The sequence below is a fragment of the Mastomys coucha genome, unplaced genomic scaffold (genome assembly GCF_008632895.1).
Source record: "Mastomys coucha isolate ucsf_1 unplaced genomic scaffold, UCSF_Mcou_1 pScaffold13, whole genome shotgun sequence".
Classification (NCBI taxonomy): domain Eukaryota; kingdom Metazoa; phylum Chordata; class Mammalia; order Rodentia; family Muridae; genus Mastomys; species Mastomys coucha.
Genome location: NW_022196895.1, coordinates 58,027,149 through 58,033,148, shown reverse-complemented (window position 1 = coordinate 58,033,148; position 6,000 = coordinate 58,027,149).

Here is a 6,000-nt window from a genome sequence, read left to right as displayed (position 1 = left end):
GAGTAAAGAAGGGTGGTTGAATCTAGTAGGAGTTGAGGGAGAAAGAGAATATTATTAAAACCTACAGAACAAAGTTCTGAAACAACTACCAAGGTTGGGAAAGGGGATTAACTGTCTGATGGGCTGGTGAGTCTTTCTAGCTTCATATTTGACTTTTCCCTCAGCATCTGTGCTAAGGTGTGGAATGGATGAGAGATGGGAGCTGGTTATAGTTCAATCCTTCGTTCAGCCACCCACCATGGTGCCCAGTCTCCAGTCAGTAATCAAATGATTAATGATTCTTCAAACCCTTCTCATCATCTTACACATAAATGAAAGTACAGAAAGGGGATGTGAGCCTTTCAAAGTCCTGAGGTCATTTTCTGATCTCTTCTAAGTCGGGGTTGCCAATATTTCTCAGAGCAGAGTTAAGATGAGCATAAGTTCAAGCTTATGGAAACTGGGTCAGGACTGATAAAAAATCGATAAGCTGTTTAATGACCCTTTGTTGCCAAATCTCTGAGCCCAGACTGCTCAATAGGGATTAACAAGACTCTTGAGAAAGAAGGAACTTGTAAGGCAGAAAACCTGGGTTTCAGCCAGTACACACCCCTCTGTGTGGACCTGGACAAGGCCCAACTTCTTTCATGACACCAAATTCTAGCAGTGAAACTAACAAAATAACGATAAAAATCCACATGTTTATTAGATCTTTGCTATGTTCTAGGCACTATGGTACAAGGCATTATTATTAATGAAAATATCTACCTGCTAAGGGTTGAAAGCCATAGAGAGTCACAAGCCCTCCCTAACAGGCCTTCTTAAACATTTTTACTCAAGAAACTTTTGGTAGAGAAGTTTTTGCAAAACTTCTGTTACATATAAGTGTATACAAAACATACAAGTCAAGTATGACTGATAATTATCTTAAGTAGTTCAAAATAACTGTTTGATAAACATAATTTCATCATTTAGTAGAGATAAAAGCAATTTTCACACTTTGATAAGATGGATCTACTTATTTTCACATAAAAAATTACTGTTGCAGCACAGAACTTCAATATTTTCAGAACGGATCTATATTGTGATTTATAACCACAAGGCTGAAGATGTCACTTTTCATAAATATCTATCACAAACTGCATATTTAAGAGCATTTCAGAAATTATTAAAAATTCTGTCTTCATCGCACACCAAAACTTAAGTAATTTTTTTAACTGAAACTCAAGCTAACAATTCAAACATAATATGAACATCATATCAATTGATATGTACATGCTGAGAAATGACAATGAAAAAGAATGAACTCTTTGTTTTCCATAATTAAAACATCCTGTCTCTTTAAGGGCAGAAAGTGTTCTATGTACCACCACATCCCTGTAGTTTACAACATTAATAGTCTCAAATTTGAGCTGAAAGGTTGCAGGCAAGGTTCAGCTGTACTGGGTGGTCTAACAGCAAATGGTACAAAGTGCACAGATTGTGTGTACAGAACCAAGGCCACTGTCAAGTCAAACGATGCAGCAGGGACAAGCACTCCACTATGGATTTATTACAAGCTCAGTTTCCAATTACTCTCTGGTCATCGTGTGCTCAGACATCTTTTACTCCTGCCAAACCTTTGTGATTTTCACAGGCTGTCAGGTGATCACAGACAGCAATGGTTCTCCACCTTCCTGGTGCTGAGATCCTTTAATTCAGTTCCTCATGTTGTAACGACCCCCAACCATAAAAGTATTCCATCGCTACTTCATAACTATAATTTTGCTATTCCTTTGAATCATAATGTAAATATCTGATATATAACCCCAAGGGGTTCATGACCCATACGTTGAGAGCCCCTGACATACAGGGTCATAATTCAGCAGCTTAAGAAACTGACCTTTAGAATACTGGACCAGACTATCTAAATTCCAACTCAACTATACAAGCTTTCAAAGAATTTCTGTCACAGTATGTTAGCACCAGTCATTGTGTCAAATATAAAAGCAAATCAACTTAAAAATTAGGATTTTGGCTCACAGTTTCTATCCATGGTCTGTTGGTATCCTTGTTCAGAGGCCTGAGGCAAAGAGATACAACTGAACAACGTCACTTACTTCATAGAAAGGCAAGATGCAGCCAGAGTCCCAGAATTCCACCATTGAGCATTGACACCATAGGCAGGAACCAAGTTTCTAAGACAAGCATCTTTGGGGGTCATTTGCAATCCAAACAATAGCCCATAATAAGCCTTGTACATCCTAGAACTTATTTTATATATAGTAAGGCTGTAATTAAGGTATTCCTATGTACCTAGATCTCTTTCAACTAAAGAGAATTCTCATCTAGGAGGCCAAATACACACACGAAAAATGAACGCATTTGGGATTCTCAATGATATGGGATGGAAAGCTGTTACTTACAAACAAACAAAATAAACAGCTTCAACATGCAAAAGTCTTAACAGCTGGATTCTGTACTTCATCCGTTTCTTGTGTTTAATTATTATCAATCATGTCAGCGAGTTAGCAAGGTGGTTTCATAATCTATCTTGTTCACTCAACACAGCCCCCTGATTTATATGGGGATACAGAGAGCACGTGGCAATTAGTAATGATGTTGATGTCTACATTCTAGGCGCCCTTCCCCTGCCTTGCCACTTTCCAACCTCCTCAGTTGGGTTGGTGTCGCACAGGGGTAAGGTTATGCAAATCACTAAGTGATAAGGACTCTGACATCCTTTGCCCATCTGCTTCAACACATATTCCATGCTCAGGGTTAAAGGATCAATGAGTCTATCTCTTCTCCTTCTGACTCTACCACTTCCAGGCTCTAGATTTTGAGACATCTCCATTTGAAAATATTCCCATCTTCTGTAGGCAGCTGTGATACCCAGAGAGCTGACTAACGATCACTTCCCAGGTGTCTACAGATGCTTTGGGGGGGGGGGGATTGTCATGTGGGTCAGGGCGAGGCATAAAGCAGATTACTCTCTCCAGGTCAGTACAGACCCCCAGGGACAGCGTTGGAGAGAGCCTGAGTTCATGTTGCCTGATGGATGATGCGCTGGGCTATCAGCCTCCCCTTTCACCTCATGGTTGTCAGGAAGGAAAAGGATGTTCCTGATTCTCAAGAATTCAAATCAAAATTAGAACCCCATTGACTCACTGGTCTTTCAACACCACCATCTTGCCTGTGTAGGATGTTGACAGCAAGTTATAGGACTTCCCCACCCACCCCCCCCCTCGCCCCATTCACAATTGTGTAAGACAGTATGTTGTAACTACTGAATATCTGTCTCCTCACCTATCTGTCTGACTCTTGGTGCTAGAGAAGCTCATCTGACCCAGATGTCCCTACGGACAGCATGGAAGTGAGAGGTGCAGGGTTTGGCCACATTGCTCCGCCCTTTGCAGACCTCTCCTCTTTCTCCTCATTTGATTGTTTTCATCTGTTCTGAGGACTTCATTTTCTACAAACCAGGCAGATGAACGATTCCATTGGAGTCGTGTGAAGCATTGGTGAAAACTTGAGATCTTGTGATATGTTAAATGTCCACATGATTTGTGCCCCTCACAGAAAACGCTGCTTGCTGCCAGGGACTCCGAAAGGCAAATGTTCCTTAACATTTTGCCCATTGTGTGTTTTCCTTCCTTCCATTTTGTTTGTTTCTTAGAGATGGAGGAGATAGGACAGAGAAGGTGGGGTGGGTGCCTACTTCATTGTTGACCTTACCATGCACTCACAGGGGGGAATGGAGTTCAAGTGGTTAGGGATACCAAAAGCCCCAAGCTACCCCACCCTTTCCCACCTTGGCATCCAGCTCCATTTCCAAATTACAGGGTGGTTTCCAGATAAATGTCCTGATTGACTGGCACTCACCCAGGGTCCCACACTGCCTTCCTTCTGGTGTTCTCTCAAGGGCTCCTCATGCACCCAAGCATATTTGTGACCTCTACCTCCCAAGATCTCAAGTACAAGAAAGAAAAGCCTTTCTGTGCTACTTCTAAAAATAGAAGCAAATGTTTGAAACCATTCATATGCATATAGACATTGACTAGTTCATGAAATAATAGCATAAAACAAATAATCTCAGGGCTGGTGGCATACACCTTTAGTCTCAGGACTTGGAAGCCAAGGTTCCTGGCCAGGCTAGCAAGGACCACATAGTGAGACTATGTCTCTAGCCATTAGACCAGGAGCCGTGTCTATTTTACTGTACTTGTTCTCAGTGTGAGGCAAATTTTATTTGCATGACCCTTTTATGGATAATGACTCTAACTTGGTGAAGAGCGGGGGTTGAAAACTTTAATTATTTACATGTATTATGTAAGCATAGAAATGAGACCCAGGCTAAGTGAGGATAGCTCCTGCTCAGTCAAGAATGAGCTCATTCACCACCCCAGTGCTCAGAGCTCCCAGCTGGCACATGGCAGTGAATGAAGACTGGGAGATTTCGGGCCTTGAGTTTCTTCATGGAGGTAAGCCAAGGGTCTGTCTGCCCTTCCAGGTCTACCACCACAGGGGCACACATGGTGAGCTGGAGTGCTTCCGTGCCCAGCATGTGAGCTCACTCATATCGGGTCACCTATAGGGTAGTGAGTGGGTTCCTTGATATTGTCCACATTTCACCATATAATCAAACATCGTCACTGTTGAAATTGTCTGACATGACACCCTCACCACAGCAACTACTCTGGGACTGAGTGCAGCCCACTTTAGTCTGGCCTGAATCTAACTCTTAACAAGATAAATGGGACACTGGCCCCGAGTCACTATGAGCAAATGAGATAACCAGGGCTCCAGACCAAGTAAGTCAAACTCTTACTGCCTAAGCAGATCACGCTATGTAATAATGCCTTGTTCTTAAATGCCTTTGAAAGTTTGCCATGTGTATATCAATTCTTATCAGGAAGGCCTGGAAGCCCTTCCCCTAAAGTCCTAAGACTAGGATTATCCCAGTTGTGCGATGCCATGCGAGTGAGCTACCATAGAAGAGAACTTCCTTGTCTGCAGAAATCCTCGGCTTGTTGGCACAGACAAAGTCTAGAATCAAACAAAGTACCCAGACATGGTGACTCATGCCTGGAACCTCAGAACCTCAGGAGTCAAGTCAGGAAGCTTGCCCATGACTTTAAGACTAACCTGGGCTACAGAGTAAGTTCTAGGCTAGCCTGGACTACGGAGTGAGAATCTGTCTTAAAATAACAAAAACAAAAACAAAGAAATGAGACTAGAGGAAGAGCCAAAGTACCAAGGCATTACATGTTTTCTTTTTTAATTTTTATGTATTTTTAAAAATTTTTTGTACCAGTACATATTGTACGTTGAACATATTGTGATCCTGTAGACCTCTGCCCTAGCAGCTCTTGCCCCACCCCGTTAGTCCTCTTCTCCCCTTAGACACTCTCAGTCTACTTTCCACTTATACATGTTCTTGAACTTGTATAGCTATATAAAACCTAGGAAGCACCACTGAGAGAACCATATGATATTTGTCGTTCTGAAACTAGCTTAATTTGCTTAACACAATTGTCTCATTGTTGATGACAGAAAGTGGAAAGCCATTTCTGTGTGTCCTGAGGGTCTGCAAAGTAGCTGTCCGAGACCCACAGGCACTGTACACAGGGACAGTCTGACTATCTGAGCCCCATGGGCACTGCACACATCAATGGTTGGACTATCTGGAGCCAGGCTACAAAGCAGCTGAAAGTTCATACTGTTAAGAGCTTTCTCCATCTCCTCCTCCCTCTCGTGTGTGTGTGTGTGTGTGTGTGTGTGTGTGTGTGTGTGTGTGTGAGAGAGAGAGAGAGAGAGAGAGAGAGAATGGGAGAGAGAGAGAGAGAGAGAATGGGAGAGAGAGAGAATGAGAGAGAGAGAGAATGAGAGAGAGAGAATGAGAGAGAGAGAGAGAGAGAGAGAGAGAGAGAGAGAGAGAGAGAGGACACATATCTTTTTAAGGAAAACCCTCTCTGTTTTCCCATCGGTGACATTAGCTAAACTCCAGTGGCATAAATCCACAAAAGGACAGCTGCCCTG